Source organism: Ovis aries, chromosome 23, assembly GCF_016772045.2.
Source record: "Ovis aries strain OAR_USU_Benz2616 breed Rambouillet chromosome 23, ARS-UI_Ramb_v3.0, whole genome shotgun sequence".
Classification (NCBI taxonomy): Eukaryota; Metazoa; Chordata; class Mammalia; order Artiodactyla; family Bovidae; genus Ovis; species Ovis aries.
This window is the reverse complement of record NC_056076.1, coordinates 30,568,693-30,590,754: the sequence shown is the minus strand read 5'-3', so window position 1 is coordinate 30,590,754 and position 22,062 is coordinate 30,568,693. Positions and strand designations below refer to the sequence as shown.

The window sequence follows — 22,062 nt, the reverse complement described above, 5'->3', positions numbered from 1 at the left end:
AGCTACCATCCGAGGGAGCTATGCCTTTTTCTCTTTGTAATTACTTTACCCAACTTCGGCTGCAGTTGAACCTTTTCTCAGATGAAGGCCTTGAACCCTCTGCTCAGCTATTATGTTGTGTATCAAATCACAGAGCAGTCTTGCAGCAGTCCAAGTTTAACACTTAAATGTTGTAAGATTCCTGCTGTTTTCTTTTCTTTGCTTGGACTGTGTCTCCATGTGCAGTTGCATATGAATTACAGGCAGAGGTCCTCACATTTCCTTTTGAAGGAGGAAAAGGAAATTGTTCATGCACATAAAAACAGATAACTTTTTTTTTTTTTTTAATGAACCTAAAATTTTGCAAACTGAATAGGACCCTGATCTGGGTGGTCAGGTACCTTGTCTCCAGCAGAGGTACGAGACAGAGGGTGAGATACTGACAAAGTGCAAGGAAGAAAGGGGGCCCTCATGCACAAAGCCAACGGAAGCATTTCCTATAGAGCGGGAAGATTGCTCTCAAGCCCCATGGTGATCTAATAGCCTAAGCATCAGAATTGACTACCTTTGGCTGCCTTGATTTCAAGTGTCCTTGGTAATCAACACAAGGCCTGGCTCCTGTGGAATTCTAAACTCCACGTCTATAGCTATAGCAGGAGTTGTCCGGACAGTAACAACAGGAGTTTCAACACTGCCATGTGGACAATAGATAGCCAGTGGGAAGCTGCTGTGTCATGCAGAGAGCTCAGCTTGGTGCTCTGTGATGATCTAGAGGGGTGGGATGGGGCAGGGGTAGGGGGGATGGGAGAGAGATCCGAGAGGGAGGGCATATACGCATACATATAGCTGATTCATTTTGTTGTACAGCAGAAACTCACACAGCATTGTAAAGCAATTATGTTGTTTTTAGTTGCCAAGATGTGTCTGACTCTTTGTGACCCCATGGACTGTAAGCCACCAGGCTCCTCTGTCCATGGAATTTTCCAGACAAGAATACTGGAGTGGGTTGCCATTTCCTTCTCCAGGGAGTCTTCCTGACCCAGGGATCGAATGCGTCTCCTACGTTGGCAGGTGGATTCTTTACCACTGAACTACCAGGGAAGCCCAAAGCAATTATACCCCAGTTAAAAAGAAAAAAAAAGTATATTTCTCCAAGCCACCAGCTCCTAATACTGATAACCAGCCACTTAACCGCTGCTCCCACAGCCTTCACGTTAAGTAGAGGGCTGGTTCCCCCTTCACATTCCAGAAAGATGCAGCCTCAGGACAGAGACCCTCCTCTTCTTACGCTTTCTGTTTACAGACTTCTTTTGTTGATAGAAGGAACCTACCCCTCAGGAGGCTGTCAATATGCAGGCAGATTTTTTCAATGGTTTCTCCCTGCTCTCCAGATTTTATCAAGGCCCTGATTGCTCTGGCCCAGCTCCCTCTGCATCCACAGGAGGCTTCTCTTTCCTGACTCTGGATTGCCCCGAGTACTTAGGGTCCCATTTAGCTCCTTCCACCCAGCTCTCTGCCCCAGGACCTTTGCACAACTTGTTGCTGTTCAGTCGCTAACTTGTGTCTGACTCTGCGATCCCATGGACTGCAGCACGCCAGGCTTCCCTGTCCTTCACCATCTCCTGGAGTTTACTCTGACTCATGTCCATTGAGTTGATGATGTCATCCAACCATCTCATCCTCTGTCACCCCCTTCTCTGCCTGCCTTCAGTCTTCCTCAGAATCAGGGTCTTTTCCAGTGAATCGGCTCTTCGCATCAGGTGGTCAAAGTCTTGGAGCTTCAGCTTCAGCATAGTCTTTCCAATGGATATTCAGGGTTGATTTCTTTTAGGATTGACTGGTTTGGTCTCCTTGCTGTCCAGGGGACTCTCAAGAGTCTTCTCAAGCACCGCAGTTTGAGAGCGTCAATTCTTCAGCGCTCAGCCTTCTTTATGGCACAAAAGGAACCTCCTTTATGTAGGAGGCTCTTTCTCTCCTCTAGCCTAGGAACTCTTGCTCATCCATTAGCTCAAATATTTCTTCCAGGAAGCCTTCCCCTTAGAACAGCTCAGTCCTGAAGTTTGATCAGTAGTTAGGGTGTTTCCAACCTGGAAAGCACTCATAGTTCATTGGCCTTTTCCTTTAGAATACTAACCAGTTTGCAATTTTGTGTTTATTATTTGATTACCATCTGCTTCTACAACGTAAGAACTGTATCTGCCTTTTCTCACTAGTGTTTTCAGGGCCTAATGTAAAGCTTGGCATACAATTTGTGCCCAATAATACTTGTTAATGAGTGAGCGAATGAATATAAAGGAAAGAACACATTAGAAAAACAATTGAAACGAAAAAAAAAAAAGAGACCAAGATTGTTAACAAGTAGGTAAGGGAAAATCCCATGGACAGAGGTGGTCTGGCAGGCTATGGTCTGTGGGCATGTTCAGTCATGTCCAACTCTTTGGGATTCCATGAACTGTAGCCCACCAGGCTCCTGCCTGTGTCCATGACTCTTTGCAAAGAGTCAAACGGGAGTTAGTGAGTAAATACACAAGGAGAGGAATTACTGCCCCCAGGATTTGGTGATTTTATCAGTTTGGAATCAACGTTTTTTTGACACAGGTTTCTGAAGTCCTAGAGAATTTTTCCTAAAAATCGAACACCCTTACCCAAAAGAATTGAGAGCAGGGACACAAGTATATGTATTCCAAGGATCATGGCAGCATTATTCACAATAGCCAAAAGAAAGGAGGATGCAGCCCAAATGTCTACTGATGGATGAACAGATACACGAAATGTGGTCTCTGTACACAATGGAATATTATTCCATCTTAAAAAAAATGAAATTCTGACACATGCTATAACATGGATAAAGCTTGAAGATGCCAAGTGAGATAAACTGGAAACAAAAGCATACATATTGTATACTTCCACTTACATGAAGAATCTAGAGTTGTCAAATTCACAGAGAACATAGGAAGTTAAATGGTGCTTTCCAGGGGCTGATGGAGGGTGGGAGAAGAAAAAGGAAGGAAGGAGGCGTTAATGTTTAAGGGGTGTGGAGTTTGGAAGATGAAGGTGTTCCAGAGATGGATGGTGGTGATGGGTACGTAGCAATTTGAACATACTTCACACCGCTGAGCTATACACTAAGAAATGGTTAAAACCATTCTATGGTATGCATTTCTTTTCTTTTTTGTTAGTCGCTCAGTCGTGTCCGACTCTTTGCGATCCTATGGAGGCCCCCCCGCCCTGGCTCCCCTGTCCATGGGATTCTCCAGGCAAGAACAATGGAGTGGGTAGCCCTTCCCTTCTCCAGGAGATCTTCCCAACCCAGGGATCCAACCCAGGTCTCCTGGATTTCTAGCAGATTCTTTACCATTTGAGCCTATGTATATTTTACCATAGTTAAAAAGCAACGAAATGTTGAAAACACAAACACATACCCTTAAGATTCCCTCAAGTTCAGATCCATTTGCTTAAAGTGAAGGCCCATTCATTGTAGGTATATAATTCTGTTTAAAATGCACCTGCTTATTACGCTTTGTTTTGTAATTTCTGTTTTTAAAATGTCCAGATCTTCCTCTTTGCCCTCATGTTGAGTGGTGGGTAGGAGCAGTAGTCATGCAGTGTGGGCATCCATGCCTTTTTCTACAGAGGTACCTTCTCCTCTGATGGTAGAGTTACGCAGAAATAGAGTACCTCCACAAGACATCGGTCTTGAAGGTGGCACAGTGATAAAGGATCCACTTGCCAATGCATGAGGAGATGCAAAAGAGGCAGGTTTGATCCCTGGGTTTGGAAGATCCCCTGGAGTTGGAGATGGCAGCCCACTCCAGTATTCTTGCCTGGAAAATTCCATGGACACAGGCAGGAGCCTGGTGGGCTACAGTTCATGGAATCCCAAAGAGTTGGACATGACTGAACATGCCCACATGCAAACTTTCATTTCACACTACTTACCAATTAGAAACATCTCTAGGAGAGACCAATACAGCCTTTAATTGTATCCTCTCTCTGAATTTGTAAATTTGATTGGCTCTCACATCCAATCCGTTATTTATCTATAGAGATAATCTGAAATATGGAGAGTTTAAAGCCGAATTTAGACTTTCATTAGGATCACGCACAAAAGAGTACAGCTGGTATATTAATCTCTAACATTGTAGTGAATGAAGAAAGATCCTCTCTGATGCGGATAAACCCCCCCTGTAGATTTCCAGAATCCCAGTCCTGAAAAGGCTTACCCAGAAAATTTGGCAAGTGATGATGAAAATCTGTGTCCAAAACCACCATCTCTGGACATTTAAAAAAATGAGTTGTAATTATCAGACAATATTATATTTGTTTCAGGTGTACAACATATTCAGTATTTTTTCAGCATTTTTATGCATTATGAAATGATCACAGCAGTAAGACCAGTCACCATAAAAAGCTGTTACAATATAATTGACTATATTTCCTATGGGAATATTATACCCTGTGACGTATTTACTTGTCATCACACACAAGCATCATTGGTCTAACTCGCCACCTTAGAGGTAGAACATTTAGAGAGCTCAGCTAAGGATGTGTTCTTTGTCTTTTTTTTTTTTTTTTTTTTTTGCTTCATTGTATGGTTTGCAGGATCTTAGTTCCCCAACCAGGGATTGAGCCCTTTTCACAGTTGTGGAGGCACTGAGTCTTAACCGCTGGACCACCAGGGAATGCCCTGTCTAAATATTGTGTCTTAAACTATTTGTAAGCAGTAAGAAAAGGACTTTGAAGTTGCCTTCAACGTGAATTCAGTCTTCTGGGGGAAACAATTTTCCATAACCACTTTTGAACTCCAACCTACAACCAGGTAGTTGGCAGACATGGGAGGTTGCTGAGTCCATCGTGAATCTAGTGAAACCATGAATCTTCTCTCTTCCAATGTGAAGTCACAAAATAATCCTCATTTCCTTTGGGGAGTTCTTGTCCCCTTGAAGCACATCTGTTGACTCCAGGTAAATTACCCTGTTCTCCATTCTCTTCCCCCCTACTCCCGAGAGGCCTTTCCTCATTATTAAAAAATCACATAATTTCATATTTAAAGAGGACCTTCAGGTTCATGTAATTCAATCAGTTTTTTTTTTTTAATAGTTGAAGAAACTTAAGCTCAGGGAGATTAAGTGATTAATGTCTCACTGGATTAAAACCAACCTATCTAGAATTAGTTGTAGGCTCTTTTGATGGTCCTCATTCACGTTTGTCTAAATGTAACTCATGAGATCTTGATCAGGTGGACCCCATTTTAACATGTGGAATTTACTATTTTTCTTTCAGAGTTTATTGGATAACACTTTGGAATCCATTGAAGCTGGGCATGATGTGAAGAGTTGAACATCATCGAGTCCCAGTGCATCGTTTCAAAACCATAAGCCCCAGGTCCATAAACCCAAACTGCACCTGCTTCTTGTCCTGGAATGTTTTTATGTAAATCTCCGGAGTTTGATGAGGATGTTTGGTTGTGGAGGGTGCAGGGACGGGAACACAGATGAGATTATACTGAGCTGGACTGTGTGGGACAGGTTGTGGCGGCCACAGGATAGGTGCTAAGAGAAGACAAGGGGACGAATTAGTGAAGCTCCATGACCAAGCCACGTGCCTCCTGGAACATCTGAGAGAGGAGTGTGGTGTGGTGAAAAGACTATCGGTTTAATGGTCAAAGTCGATTCTGTCATTTACTACCTGTGTAACCTTGGGCTTCCCAGGTGGCTCAGTGATAAAGAATCCACTTACGAAGCAAGAGATATGGGTTTGATCCCTGGGTTGGAAAGATCCCCTGAAGAAGGAAATGGCAACCCACTCCAGTATTCTTGCCTGGGAAATGCCTTGGACAGAGGAGCCTGCCAGGCTACAGTCCATGGGGTCACAAAAAGTTGGACGTGTTTTAGTGACTAAACAACAGCAACCTTGGGCAAATGAACTTGTGTACATCAATTTGTTTATGTATAAAATGAGAGTAATTAATATTTACCTTGTGGTTGTGTTAGATGGATAAAAGATGACATAGATAAAGTCCCTGGTATGTACAACTCATGCAAAAAATGTTCACATGTATGTACATATGATACATATATGTGCATGGTATATTTGTATATAGGGAGTGGGGTGAGTGTTTTTGTGTGTGTATGTGTGTGTGTATTGGATTCCAAAGGAAAAGTTGAGGTTTTTCTATTAAAAAGTGTTGTTTCTTTCTTTCTTTTTTTTTTTTAAAGAAAACAGGTGATGCTCTCTATAACACACATTTCTGCAGTTTCTAGCAGTGTGTGAGGTATGAGTGGGAGCATCGTCACCGTCTATTCCTTCTTGCTTCACTCAGACATCATGGAAACAAGCCAAAAGGGAAACGGTATGACTTCAATGTATCCCCCACCTCTCAGAAAAAAAGAAAGCAAACAAAAAATTCTCAGAAAATTCTGTCAACTCGTAGAGTGTTTATTAAACATTTTATTTCCCCAGCACAAAATGGCAGGAAAGTAATTCCAACCAACAGTGTTTACTGTCTAATTGGGAAAATAATATTTTATACAGCAGACAACCAGAGAACCATTCAAGGTAGTATGCAAACCATTACCAACTCGCTCTGTGTTCAGAAGAATGGGTCTCAGGGGCTGGAGTTGACTTGTAAAGGCATCTTGAGGGGCTATCTGGAGTTGTATTTGAAAGTGAGCTTTGGAGGCATGAGTCCTTGAACCACTACCATAGTTTTGTGTGCTCACTAAATTCTAATCCTTGATCACCTCATTTTCAAAAAGAAGAAAATATTTGCTTCTCAGGTATTTTGAAGATTAAGCAGATAATATATATAAATCACTAAGCATAGACTCTGCCACATAGTGAGAAATATCAGCAAACTGGTCATAATATATTTCTCGTTAAAGGCGAATCTCAAATAATCACAAGTGTTGTCAAGGGTGTGGGGAAATTGGAACCTTCATACACTGCTCATGAGTGAGTGAAAGTCGCTCAGTCATGTATACAGTCTATGGAATTCTCCAGGCCAGAATACTGGAGTGGGTAGCCATTCCCTTCTCAACTCACAACCCAGGGATTAAACCCAGGTCTCCTGCATTGCAGGTGGATTCTTTACCAGCTGATCCACCAGGGAAGCCAAGAATACTGGAGTGGGTAGCCTATCTCCTGTCCAGCAGATGTTCCCGACTCAGGAATTGAACCATGGTCTCCTGCATTGCAGGCAGATTCTTTACCAGCTGAGCTACCAGGAAGCCCCATGGGGATGTAAAATAGTGCAGCCACTTTGGAAAACAGTCTGGCAGGTTTCCAAAATATTAAGCACAGAATTACCATAGGACCAAGCTATTCCACTCCAAGAGAAATGAAAACATATATACGCACAAACACATACACAAATATTCAGAACAGCATTATTCTTAACAGCTTCAAATTAGAAACAACGAAATGTCCATCAATGATGAATGGATGAAGATAATGTCGTGTATCCACACAATGAAAAATTATTCAGTAACGGAAAAAAATGAAGCACTAATACACACTAAAATATGGGTGAACCTTGAAATCCAGATGAAAGAAGCCAGGCACAAAAGATCCATTTATGTGATTTATGATTTTATTTGTGTGAAATGTCCAGAACAGGTGGATCATCCATAGAAGTCAAAGTAGATTTGTGGCTACCAGGGGACAGTGTGGGTGGTGATTGAAAAAAGAATAATTGCTAATGGATCTGAGTTTCCTTTTGGGGATGATGAAAATACCCTGGAATTAGTGGTGGTGGTTGCCCAACATTGTGAATGTACCAAATGACTGGATGCTTTAAACTAGCGAAGTAGATAGCATGTGAACTAAATCTCAATAAGGCAGTAAAAAAAAAAAAAAGTGAATTTTTTTTTCTTTTTATTTTGTATTGGGATATAGCCAACTGGGGATTCCCAGGTGGTGCTAGTGGTAAAGAACCCATCTGCCAACGCAGCAGTGGTAAGAGACATGGGTTCAATCTCTGGGTCAGGAAGATCCCTGGAGGAGGGCATGGCAACCCACTCCAGTATTCTTGCTGGAGAATCCCGTGGACAGAGGAGCCTGGCAGGCCATGGTCCATAGGGTCACAAAGAGTCAGACACAACTGAAGCGACTTAGCACAAACACACATACATATAGCTGATTAACAATGTTGTGATGGTTTCAGGTGAACAGCAAAGGGACTCAGCCATACATATACATGTATCCATTCTCCCCCATACTCCTCTCCCATCCCATATGCCACATAACATTGAGCAGAGTTAAAAGACATGAGGCATTTGGACAAGTGGAGAGAAGCCAGCCAGCAGAGCAGAGCAGACAGGGACCTTGGGATCCAGGCAGCTGAACCGAGGATTTGAGAGAACTGTGGGAGGGGATGGGGCGTCAAGGTAGGTCGGTGAAGATCACGTTCAGTGCTAGCTTGCAATGCAATCTGAGGCCACCTTGGGGTGGTACGAAGGGCAGAAAAAATGGAATTTTTCAGATGTATCAGAATGTAGCATGGACTGGAATGAGCAGGGGGGAAAAATCAGAGAACTCTAGAGTAGTTTCTGACAGAAGAGGAGACGTGTGTGCGTGTGTGTGTGTGTGCGCACGCGTGCACTGTGTGTGGGTCCTGGGTGCGTGTGTTAGTCTGTGAGGGACCCGCGGGCATCAGGGCCGGGCCTCCTTGTGGCTGCAGTGCGGGGTCCGGCCTTCCGGGGGCGCTATGACCGCGAGCGGATCCGCCTGGTAGGGGTTGCACCACCACGTGGCGAGAACCCCCATCCTTGCTCACAGCCCATCTCACTTTCTGTGAAAATTGTCCTTGAGGTAGGAAGAGCCTGATTTTCTGTACAGAACAAACACAAATACGATATTTCATATCTTCTCTGCCATTTTCGCCCTTGTCTGTAATTGGAAACTCTCGCCCCCAGTCTTACCTGTAGGAGTCTGTCTTCAAACGTGCGATCCTGTTTCTCCCCTTGCCAGACCCTCCCCGTCTGTCTTCTGTTTTTTTCCTTCAAACTGTCAAGATCTCTGATTTTATTCGTCAGTTCTTTTGATTAGGGACGGTAACGGAGCAGGGCAGGAGGGATGGCAGGTGGGGGGGAGAGGAATTCTTCTATTCCATTAGTTCCTGATGAAGCCCGCGGTTTGGCCAGGCTGCTTTCATAAATCCACACACTTTTCCGTCTGACAGCCCTCCCCTCTCCGTCTTTCTTGCAGACTCCGGTTTTGTGCTCAGTGGCGTCTTAACTCACCTCCAGCCGATTCTGAACGTTGAGGTTCTCTTTGCCCTTCAGCTTGCCATTCACCATTTTCTTCTTATTCCTGGATTTTGCCCTTTTCCCTCAAGTTCACCGTTCGAGACTTTCTCTTGGGAGTCACCCTCAATGACAGCATCAAACTTGTCTCTGGTGGGGATGTGGCTGCCTGCAGCCAGGCCTATTAGACAGCCTCTGCCCCGGTGCAGAGGAGTCCCTGTGCTGAGTTAGCATGTTCTTATCATCCTATATCGTGATCAGTGCCCCAAAGAGAACTGAACTACCATCGTCTTCAACAATTTTAATTGTCAAAGCCCCCAGCTTCCCTGGTGGCTCAGATGGTAAAGAATCTGCCTGCCAATGCAGGAGATGAGGGTTTGATTCCTTGGGTCAGGAAGATCCCATGGAGAAGGGCATGGCAACCCGCTCCAATATTCTTGCCTGGAAACTTCCATGGACAGAGGAGCCTGGCAGACTACAGTCCATGGTGTCACAAAGAGTCTGACATAAATGAGCAACTAACACACTTTCTCTGAGGGATATACCTGGATTCTGACTTTTAATTTGCTTCTGAGCCTTTGTTTTGTGAACGTTGGCCAGTCTTTCAGCTTTATCAGTGAGAATGCATTTCAGGAGTCTCACACATCCGCACCTTCTAGGTGAGAAGGAAGGCAAACAGCCCTCCAGGGCTGCCTTGATCTAGTCCCAACCCCTCAAGGCTGCCTTGCTACCCAGCATACAGGAGGGTTAGCTTCCTACTGCCACCTTCCTCCTGACAACACAAGAAAGTTTCCAGGCCTTGCAAAGTTTCATACTCTGGTCCCTATTGTTGGCATCAGTCTTCTGGATTGTGAAGGGCCTTTTGTTTGAGACCTTTCAGTAGAAACCAGAGCTTCTCCGCTCTTGTAATGAAGCAATACGCCATTTCATAGAAACCAAGATGACATCAATTTTAAGACATATTTTATGTCCCCCACACAAAAAAAGAATGTAGCCAATTAAACTATGACAATCATTGATTGGAAGACCATCATGTGGAAGAAAATATACAACTTAGAATCATAAAATATGTAGCACACTGGTTGCATGTTGAGGTCAACCTGACAGGGTCTGAATCTCAGCTCTGTTTAATGTCTGACCTGGGGCAAGCCACTTAACTTCTCCTTGCCTCAGTTTCTTCACCTGTTGGGATGATCATAATAGTATCTACTTAGAAGGATAGATAAGGATTAAATAAGTGTCTACATACACAACACTTAGTAGCTGGGTATAATAAAGGCTCAATAAGTGTCAGCACCTTTTATCTGAATGCTAATAAAGAGTATGTGTGTGTGCATTCTCAGTCGCTAAGTCATGTTTGACTCTTTGCCATCCAATGGACTATAGCCCACTAGGCTTGTCTGTCTGTCACATTTTCGAGGCAAGAATACTAAAGTGGGTTACCATTTCTTCCTTCAGGGGATCTTCCCCATCCAGGGATCGAACCCGGGTCTCTTGTACCTTCTGTATTTTCAGGCAGATTCTTTACCATTGGTGGAGGCAGGAGGAGAAGGGGACAACAGAGGATGAGATGGTTGGATGGCATCAACGACCCGATGGACATGAGTCTGAGCAAGCTCCGAAAGTTAGTGATGGACAGGGAAGCCTGGCATGCTGCAGTCCATGGGGTCACAAAGAGTTGGACACGATTGAGGAACTGAACTGACTGAATCTTTACCACTGAGCCGCCTGAGAAGCCCCTTTTAAAAATATTATAATCGCCATGCATCTTAGACTGCATTAACTGTTGCTGATTTATCTTGACATGCTCTATTTTGAAGTTTCTCTCTCTCTCAATAGCCACTTACCTGTTTAAAAGTGCAAGTTGCACATTTGTTAAGGCTTAAATTGGCTAGGTTTTTTTTTTTTTTTTTGCCTCTGTATTCTGACTCCGTTAATGGTGGCCTCAACAAAGCAGAAAGCGATATCCACAGTATCATTTTGAGGATTTGGGCAGGAAAATATGAATAAGAAAAGAAAGAAAATAGTGGGGAAGCCAGTAGGTTCTTTGTTTATTCACTGAGAAAGAAGTGGCTATTTAAAAATGGATTTTCAAGAAGGAAAAAAGAATCAAGTCAAAATAAAAGTTAATTTTAAAAAGTTTAGTTTCTGTTGAAGATTGCTGATCTTTTTTTTTTTTGAGAGACATTTAGAATCAGAAAAATAACAGTTGCTCAGCCATTCAACTTAAAGATATTTAAGTGTTTTAGTTGGCTTATAATCTGATGGTCAAAGTTTAAAAAATTATTTTAGTGAAAAATAGTTTAAAGCAATTTCCTCTACCCACCTTGGGCTTCCCAGATAGCACAGTGGTAAAGAATCTTCCTGCCAATGCAAGAGACCAGGGTTCAATCCCTGGATCAGGAAAGATCCTCTGGAGAAAGAAAAGGCAACCCAATCTAGTATTCTTGCCTGGAAAATCCCATGGACAGAGGAGACTGGCAGGCTACAGACCATGGGGTCACAAAGAGTGAGGCATGGCCGAGCAACTGAGCACCTGAATACACACACAACCCACCTTGAGATTAATGTATCTTTTTCTGTTTTTTTCTGGAGTGGCATTTAGAACAATTGGATTTCATGTGACAGTCATTCTATCATTAAAACACTGAATCAGGTAATCATTTCATTTCATTTGCTTCACAGATGATCACCAAAAAGTACTCTTGTCATCAAGGCTTTATTGATGTCTATGGGGTTTTGTCCACGTGGTACAAAGTTGACAAGCTAAACGGAAAAAAGAAAGCATGCTGGGCTGAGCAAATGAGTTTGTTTGTGGTATTTGTATTGTGGTTGAAGCAGATAAATGGCTAGAGAGTAATATTGCCATCGACTGGGAATAGACCGTGTGTCACATAGACCTCTGTGCATTCATCTGGGGGCCAGCTACTGGGGTCAGCCTCCATCTCTCTTAGAACCTTTTTCAGAAGAGAGATGTGAAGTTCTGGGCTGTTAAGTAAACTATTGTATTTCAGTGAAGTTCAGGTATCATAGGTTGTAAGACCCACTATGGTTTTATGTTCCACCAAGAGAACAAAAATTACTCCCACAACTGTAGCACCATGATTTTTTTTTAAATGCCTTAGAATTTTTATTGGAAAGGATTTTTTTAAAAAGTTTTCTTTGATGTGCACCATTTTTAAAAGTCTGTAGTGAATTTCTTACAATATTACTTCTATTTTATGTTTTTTTGTTTTTCTTTCTTTGACCCCAAGGCATGTGGGATCTTAGCTCTCCATCCAGGGGTTGAACCTGCATCTCATGCATTGGAAGGTGAAGTCTTAACCACTGGACCCCCAGGGAAGGGAAGGGGAAGTCCCTGGAAAGGTTCTTGTACTTGTTTTGGCATTGATTTTGCCCCTATATATCTCTTGTGCATATGTAAAAGGCAAACTAAAAATGAAATACATTGGCTGAGGAACTTACAAAACTTCATTTTCAGAATGTGATTCTTATGAATTAGTTTCCTACTTGGAGTCTGTAATCTTCACCTTTTGCTGTGCAGGCTTGTCCTCTGTGCCATCAAAAGCATTGGTGATGGAGCATTTCCTAAAATGTTCTTCCGCCACTGTGTCTAGGATTCCCTTCTGAGTCACTTCACATGTTTTATGCCGGTCTAAAGGCAGTGATAGCTGTGGCCAACTACTGGTGGCTAACGGTGATGGTAAGACGTATTTTGATTTCAGAAATATTAAAATGTGGGTAAAGATGTGTCTCTTTGAAAAGTAATTTTATTTAATTGTGGCTATGCTGGGTCTTTGTTGCTGCACGGGCCTTCTCTAGTTGCGGCGAATGGCGGCTGCTCTTCACTGTGGTGAGCGGGCTTCTCATTGTGGTGGCTTCTCTTGTTGCAGAGCACAGGCTCTAGGGTGCCCGGGTTTCAGTAGTCCCACCTTCCAGGCTCTAGAGCATAGGTACGGTAGTTTTGGCACACGGGCTTAGTTGCTTTGAGGTCTGTGGGATCTTCCCAGACCAGGGATCGAACACATATCTGCTGCAGGTGGAGTCTCCACCACTGATCCACCAGGGAAGTCCCAAAATGTCTCTTTAGGTTCACACTGAGGTCTGTCTCTCTCTTACCCTGGACACAAAGGAGGCTTTTGTCCTTTGGTTCCAGAAGTTGCCATTTCACACCAAAGGGCAGGGGCAAGTGCTGGGTTGAATCAGTATTTAAATCAGTATTTATATTAATTTATTGGTATTTATCAGTATTTATATTAATTGGTATTTTCAGCTCCTTACCTCTCATTCAACAGTTCAGATCTCCTGTGTTCCCTTTCAAACCTCTGATGAAGGCAACTGGGTGAAGCTTTGGGGGAAAAGAAAAATCAAAACCCAGTACAGAACTTTTTCTGGACCTGTTCCCTTTCAACACTCTTTGGAGATGTCAGCGAAAGTTCTCTGGAGCACATCATTCCGTAAACATGGGCATCTCCAAGGGATGAAGATTCTGTTGCTCCATTCTGTGCAAGGCAGTTGGCTAAGAAAATTGTGACGTTTTCCAGGTACAGATGACAATCGCTCTGAGGAAAGCACTGTTCTGAGTCTTTTGGGGATATGCTTTTATTGGCTTTCATAACCTACTGCTGCTACTGCTGCTAAGTCACTTCAGTCGTGTCAGACTCTGTGCTACCCCATAGACAGCAGCCCACCAGGCTCCCCCGTCCCTGGGATTCTTCAGGCAAGAACACTGGAGTGGGTTGCCATTTCCTTCTCCAATCATAACCTACTGCTTATAGCTAAATGGGGCTGAGAAGGCCACATCTGTTGGGAAGGAAAAGTCTCGTGTCTGTGGGTTTTAGGGAACAATCTGCACCACCGTAATCTTAACACATAATTCAAACTGCCTGGAGAGATGAGCTCTTTGCCTAACACCCAGCAGGACAGATCGCACTCAGGAAGGTCACCCAAGATGCTCGCTGTTTATGCATGAAAATGCGTCAGTCTGTCTTTTCCATTTTGCCATTTCCCGTTTTCTTTGAGCACCGGAGTTTGTTTATTCGATTGTTTTATATTTGGGCAGCTGGGGACTGAGATATTTCTTTTCTGTTTGTTTCTCCAACTCTTTTTACAGTTTAACAAGTCAAATACAAAACTCAGGGGACTTCATAAGCCTCATGATGGAGCTCTGAATAGCATCCCATTATTGATTGGAAATACTGCATTGGAATGCCGCGGAAGAGCCCCAAACCAAAACTTTTCAGATGCCTGAAGCTGTGAGCTTTCCAATTAGGCTGAAAGTTTCCCTTGATAACCAGTAGTGCTGAAGCTTTTAATATTGTTTTGGCCTATCAGTTCTTAGCACGATTTTCTAGTTATGAAGGCCAGCGGATCACTCGGTGTCAGCGAGATAGCTCATCCATTCCACTTGCATGCTTTCTGATCAAATATGCTATCTGAAAAAAAAGGAATCTTCGGCTTCACGTAAACCGATCATAATTGGGAGCAGTTCGTCTTTCCCTTCTTCAATGCTATCTCCTCCTGTGCAGCCTATTTTGCATCCAGAGATACATTTGAAAGTCGAAATCCCTTCAAGCTAAATATTCTAAACTGACAGAAGAATTTCTAGTGGCACACCAGCCTGGAGCCATGTTTTTATGAGGACATCACTTTCTATTTCTAAGCTTCAGTGTGCACTCTTGCTTCCTTATTGCTGGGAGCCATGCCACATCAACTTGCCTCCTTCTCAGCTTTTAATGTTTTTTTAATGGAGTCCAGTTTTCCGCCTAAGTTATGGCTAGCCTTCTGACAAACCATCAGACACCTAAGCAACCAGAATGGAGGTGTCCAGATGTGACATGGTGGGGTAAACTTGCATGCTATTGAATAAAACCATATTTTAAGAATTCCTTTATACCTGGCCTCTGAATGTGCCATGAAGGCTAAAAGGGGCTTAAGAAAAACGTTTTAAAAATTAATATGTGACCTGAAGTCTTTTCTTGTACGCCACTAGCAAAGGCAATCATTTCTCAATCTGACTGGCGTGGTGAGTGTGTTGCCTGAACAGTGAAATAGCAGCACAGCTGAATTTTTTTTTTTTTTCCTCAAGTTTAAAATTGCTCACGGAGCTCTGAGGTTAGTTATCTAATGAAATAAAAGCAAGCGTGCTTTGCATGTACCTGGTCGTTTAGAAGAACTTAAATAATTGTAAAGTACAAAATGATGAATCATTGCGATGCAAATTCATCAAGGACAGTGGTATTTCTGTGATAAAGGAAGACATCTATGTTCTTGAAAGTCAGCAATCTATACAACTTGGAAGACATCTGCAGAACGTTTGGTAATTAAATATGCCCTCACCTGAGAAATAATGCCTGGAGTTGTCCTGCTGGTAAGTAAAAGGTATGCCTTTATACCTGGGTTTTACGATTTCTGCTTGGAATCATGTAGGTGTTCTGGTTGTGAGGGTACACAATCTGCAGAATAATATGAGTAAATGTTCTGAAAGAGACAGAATTCATCTTATTTTTTTAGATTCACAACAGCTGAGTCTTTCTTGGGATTCAGATTTCAGCTCAATGTTTTCCCCTCCCCCAGGAAACCTTCCCCTCCTTGTGAGCCCACTCTGTGTCATCATCTTCCTTTATTTTTATTGTTGTTTGAAATGATTGACTTCATTTGTTGGCTGGTTTGTTGATGCCTCTGCCTGGTAGAAAATCAACTCATTGAGAGTGGGATGTTGTTAACCGTCTCCTTTATCACTTTACCCTAGCTCCTAGAAACAGTGACTGGTACATTGTAGGTTTTCAATAAATAATGAATGAATGCATGTATGAAAGCAGAATTCTGACTACAATATAACTCCAAAAAGAGTTATAGAACACTGGATGGCTCATGAGCTGGGTGCAAGATATGGCTGTTTATGACATCTGAAATGTAGTCTAATGAGGTCAGGAATTTTCTTTTTTCCTTTTTTTTTTTTTTAATCCCACACCACATGGCTTGCAGAATCTTAGTTCTCAGACTAGGGACTGAACCTGGGTCACTACAGTGAAAGCACTGAGTCCTAACCACTGGACTACCAGGGAATTCTTAGGAATTTTCTTTATACTTGAAAAAAATTCCTACAGCATCAGGCATGGCATCTGATATTTTAAGCAATTGGAGGTGGATTAATGCAGAGGTGTTGGGGAGATGAGCTGGTATTACATTCATTCCAGGGCTGTTATAGGGAATGTGCAGGGAGGGGGTTCTCTCAGAGTGCCCACTGACTGGGTGTCCCAGGAATAAGACCTGCAATACCAAATTACCGTGATTGACAGGGACCATCCTTTCCAGTGTCAGAATTCCTTGAACAAAGTTTGAAATTCCTTGAACAAAGCATTTTTCCTTGGACAAAGGATAGGAAAGTATTTTAGCAATTGATCAATATTTTGGGTACTTTCTGTTAATACATCTTGCAGTCTTTTAAATTGGTAAAAACTGTTGTTGCCAAAAAAGCAGTTTGGCTGATGGAGTCTGATAGTCATTAGAAAGATTAGTAACTTAAAGAAAAGTACTTCTTTGAATTTGATGTATTTTACAAGAAGGGGCCTAGTTTGATGTTGCCCAGCTTAACTTTTCATACAAATTGCCCTTGAGGAGTGTTTTTTAATCTGATGCATTTTTATCCCTATCTTCTGAAGTGGCATTAAAAGAAAAAAAAAAAAAGAAGGCTAGAGTAACATGGAAAGCAGCTTTTATTCACTCCAAGGACAACTAACGCACATACAACCAAGGGCAGAATTAGTCTCTAGGTGCATATATTAGCCTAAGGGTGTCATGGGTGTCTGTGTCTTACTCAGGAAACTCTTTAAAAAATAATTACCTTGTGATTAGTATCTGATGCCAGTGGTATATTTTCACTTAAAAAGTCTGAGGTCTTTATTTCCTTGAGACAATGAGTGAACTTCTTTTCACCTTGTTCTTGGCTGTGTTTCTTCCTTGATCTTAATATAGACACACAAGCCTTCCTGGTGGCTTTCCTGGTGGGTCAGATGTAAAGAATCTGCCTGCAATGTAGGAGACCTGGGTTCAACCCCTGGGTCAGGAAGATCTCCTGGAGAAGGAAATGGTTACCTATTCCAGTATTCCTGGAGCTTTCCTGGTGGCTCAGACAGTAAAGAATCTGCAATACAGGAAACACAGGTTCAATCCTTGGGTCAGGAAGATCCCTTGGAGAAGGGAATGGCAACCCACTCCAGTATTCTTGCCTAGAGAGTTCCATGGACAGAGAAGTTGATGGAGTATAGTCCACGGGGTCTCAAAAAATAACACACAACTAAGTAACTTACACTTTCACTTTCACACACCAAGGCACTCTTGCTGGCCTGCTGCCCCCTGCCAATGGTAGATTTCCCAGTAACCATTTCTCTTCATACTCTAATTCCAGTCTGGTTAAATCACAAATACTTACTAATGCCTTTTTTTATATTTGAGATATATATATTGTCTATCAGAATTATCATTTTCTTATGGATTCTATCGAATGCTTCTGTTGGGTCCAGCTACCAACAGAAGCCATCAGAAGGATGAGTTTATAAGTTTGACTAAATGTGGGAAACAGAGACACAATAGTGCTTGCTCTTCCCGGTGAAAACTCATCGATCAAGTTTTGTTCATATTCAAAGACTCTTCAAAAATGAGTTTGGGGGCAATTTAGGGTCCAGCCTTTAGTCACCAACCACTGCCTGACTCTTTCATCACTTCAGGGCTTTCAAGAGGACAGTGGAAGGTATGTGGATGATGGGCAATGACTGGATTGTGAACCATGTATGGAAAAGCCATAACCCGTGGCTTTGATGTCAAGAAGCCACAGCCCACCAATCCAATGATGTCAGCATGATGGGTGAGGAATTGTCAGGCTATTGTTATTGGCTTTTCAAAAATAAGGAGCTAGTAATGAGGGTTTCCTGGTGGCTCAGTGGTAAAGAGTCTTCTAGCCACTGCAGGAGACGGGTGCAGATCCCTGGTCTGGGAGAATCTCACATGCTTCAGAGAAGCTTCATAGCTGTTGTGCCTAAGCTCTAGAGCCCCTGAGCCGCAACTACTGGAGCCTGCCTGCCCTGGAGGCCGTGCTCTGAAACAAGAGAAGCCTCTGCAATGAGAAGCCCGCCCACCACAACTAGAGAGTAGCCCCAGCTCTCTGCAGCTAGAGAAAAGCCCTCTCAGTGATGAAGACCCAGCACAGCCAAAAACAAATAAACAAAATTATTTTTTTTTAAAGGAGCTAATGAACTCTTCTTCTAGGGAGGGACGTGAACAGGCTTCTTTTGGAAAAAAAGAAAAACAAAAAATCTAATGTAAGTGCCCCACTGTTGGACTTATATGAAGTATTTTGCACTTGAAAGATGTGTTTTTCTGGTCACACAGTATGTGGGATCATAGTTCCCTGACCAGGGATCAGACCTGCACCCCTTGCATCGAAAGCATGGAGTCTCAACCACTGGCCCACAAAGGAGGTCCCCTTATTTGAGGTATTTTGTTCATGTTTTTTAAAATAGAGATGTGCAGGAAGAAAGGGCATGTCTGTGAAGATGATGAGACCAATAGTCGGGGCTCTTGGAGGATAGGGTATAGCCTTCTAGAATTTATCATTGAAGTGTTTCATCATGTTTTTTCTAGAAAAAAAGGATGAGAGAAGAAGAACCTGGAACAAGGGAGAAGGGAGGAAGAAGGATGGAGATGAGGAACATGGCCAACCTGGGTTCTCATTTGTAACTAGGAGTAAAGGCTTGCCTTCAGAAGCTTGCATGTCATATTTAACTGGTGCCTTCCTATAACATCTTGACTTAATAAAGAGACTAGCAAAAGGAAAAGAGAAGAAAAATGAAAGACAAAAATCCGCAGCAGGACAATAAAAAGTTTCCTCTTCACACCCACCGCCGTGGGGGTTTTTCCTTTGTGCCTCATGGCTTATCCCACTGAAACGCATCAATTTTTGCTATTATGCTGGAAATGCCCGAAAAACATTTGAAGCTTCCCAGCCACCCCTTGGGGGTGAGAACGTTTCACAATGTGTCTCCAGGGAAGGCTAGGGGGCCAGGTTTGGGTAGAGAGGAGGCTTTCTCCCCTTCACAGGGGAACAAAGGACAGAACCTCAGAGTTCTTGACCCAATGTGTGACCTCGGGCCCAAGGCAAAACATTTTATCTCTGGGTCCTAGTGACATAAGCTCTCTGAGCTCTGTGATTGTGCTCTAGGAGGTGACCAAAAACCTTTGATGGAATTACTGCCTCCTCTCTCTCTCTGCCCGGCCACTTATTATTCTGTATATTTTCGAGAGCTGTGGGAAACTTTCATAACCAAAGCCTAAGCCAGGCGAAAACTTGTTCTATTTGGAATTTGTAATGAAGTCAAAACATGGCCTGGATTTTCTGAAAGGCTCCTTTGGCTGCCTGAGACAGCCCCAGGGCACAATCAGACAGGGATGGAGCAGGCCTGGGAGCAGATTTCGTTACCAAGAATAGGACACAACAATATTTGCCTCCAAAACACCACGGCTGCTATTTACCTTCTCAGCTGGAAGAAGTGAGAGATAAATGCAGATTTCATATAAAGCGCAAATACCAATTCTTTCATTTCTAATTTGGGGGATTTTCCCCCCCTCCCTGAGCTCCCTCTAAACAAAAGGTTAGGGAGAGTTTTTAGCATATTTGATTTCCTGACCTAAGGGAAGAAATTCTTTATTTCAGAACTTTTGACCCCCAAAGAGCTCTTACTTTTGCTTGAAAGCCTGAATAAAAATGGTTAGACGTGTAAAGCGATTGTGGGTTTTGTGAGTGCTTTCTTTTGTGCACTGTGCTTGTTGGGCTGTTGGTCTGCAGGGAAATACTATGAGAAAAACAAGTTTTCTCCTGGTTTGGATGGAAAACTTTGCCTACTTTTCAGAAGATCTCACAAATTATTTACTGGCTTAAACCTGATTCCTCCAGAGGAGGCTCGGTCCCTCACAAAAGTGCTAAGTGGTAAGATGTAGTTCCTAATTTTTATTTAAGTCAAAGGTTAATAGTATGAGGGGGTTTGGTCCTTCACTGTTTCAAGTTAATATTTATTTTTTTCACCGTCGTTTAAAGACTTTCCTGCGGCCCTTATTTCACTGCTGAAAGCAGAGTAAGAGAACTCAGATTTCATGCCCCCAGGCTTGAATAAAGGAATAAAAACAGCACAACATTTGCATCTATTTAACAATCTCAGTTCTAAGAGCCCCCTCACAGGGAGAAGAGGGGAAAACCGTATCTCTAGGTGAAATGAGGCTCTTCAGAGATCTTTGCCGAAAACACAATTCAGAGAAAGATAATCATTGTCAGAAATGACCTAGGAATTCAAGGCCTTATGATTGAAAACACAAAGCTAAGAAAGGTGCATTCTCCTGCCTCCCTGCCTGCCCGGATATCAGTGAACATCAGCTAAAGGTGGCTGAAGAACCAATTTCATGCATCTACTGTACGAGGAAATGAACTGAGCCAAGGGCAAAAATAAAATTATACAAATGTTATTATAGACTAGCCTGCTTCTGTCCTAGTTTAATTCAAATTTTAGTGCTGCAGGCTTGGCTTCAGGCAGTAGCCTTCCTGAATAAATCAACATTTGCTTACATCTAAATTATTAGGGGAGCATGTGACTTTGTTTATTGTATAAATTATACGCAAGGTTAAAGCATTAACTGTTCAACTCATTTTGTTCAGTCACCTCACCAATTCTCCCCCCTACCCCCGCAGTCATCTGTCCCCCAAATAGGAAAGAAAAATCTGAAATTCCTAAGTTTTTTTCAGACGAACCCAATAACAGAGCTGCAAAGCCTTGTGAACCTGAGGTTGTGGGCAGGGACCTGAAGGTAAGATGGAAGAGAGTCTCTTTTGGGTTTTTGTTTGTTTGTTTGTTTGTTTTTTTACTTTTTATTTTGTATTGGAGTATAACCAATTAGCAATGTTGTGATATTTTCAGGTGAACAGCGCAGGGACTCAGCCATACATACACATGTATCCATTCTCCTCCAAACCCCCTTCCCATCCATATTGCCTCATAACATTGAGCAGAGTTCCATGTGCTATATGGTAGGTCCTTGTTGGTGATCCATTTTAAATATAGTGGGAGATGGTATTAATGTTTAGACAAAAAGGAAAAAGGAGCCCAAGAAATTGTTCACAAGAGTCCTTATGGGGTGTCTGCACGCTGTGAAATGGTGATCTGGTAAATAATCAGTTAAGTTGATTAAGGCAGCCAACCAAATGGGATAATTTAATATAAAACTAAAGAAAGCCTTTTGGCTAGGGTTTCAGTAGACAAGGAATGTCAAGTTATATGGCAATATTGGTCCCAAACATTTTTATTGCCTTTATTAGAAAAAAAAAGTTTAAACATAGACCCTTCGGAAAATGCATTTAAGAACAATGGAAGTTATTTTTTTTTTTGGAGAGGGGAGGATTGTGGTTTTTTATTTTTCTTTTTTTTGTCTCTGCGCATCACTATGAATGCCTTCCTGAAAGCTCATTCATACATGTTTGGGAAATAAGGATAGAGCTTAATAATTAGACAATTTGACTTTCTAAGTATTTAGACAAACCAGTTTTCAGATGTGTTCTGCTTTGAGAACATTCAATCTAAATGAATATCAAGGGTTCAGAATAGACAAATTGAAGGCAATTTTTGCTTTACCAAAGGTTCTTCTTTGTGTTACGATCATCCATAGCAGGCTTCTTGTGAATTTTGACCATTTCTGCAGCGATAAATTTATTTACAAAAATTGTAAATTGAATTCAATTGAAAAGATTAAATTCAGTCTTTTCCAAGAATGTGTGTGTTTCTTTCTCAAAACTCCT

At 42.3% G+C, this 22,062-nt stretch overlaps 1 long non-coding RNA gene across 2 annotated transcripts in view; it reads left to right on the top strand.

Annotated features, from left to right (window-relative positions):
• Positions 1–20,007, top strand: part of LOC105604443 (uncharacterized) — a 34,356-nt gene extending 14,349 nt beyond the window's left edge. The window contains exons 2-8 of one of the 2 annotated variants that reach the window (XR_003586673.3): positions 5,263–5,364; positions 6,198–6,331; positions 12,479–12,536; positions 12,769–13,768; positions 14,338–15,594; positions 17,954–18,090; positions 18,867–20,007. This is a non-coding gene — a long non-coding RNA (uncharacterized LOC105604443). Of the gene's footprint in view, positions 1–5,262; positions 6,332–12,478; positions 12,537–12,768; positions 13,769–14,337; positions 15,595–17,953; positions 18,091–18,866 lie in introns of both variants that reach the window. The other variant, XR_009598201.1, reaches the window with a different exon arrangement.
• The last annotated feature ends 2,055 nt before the right edge of the window (positions 20,008–22,062 follow it).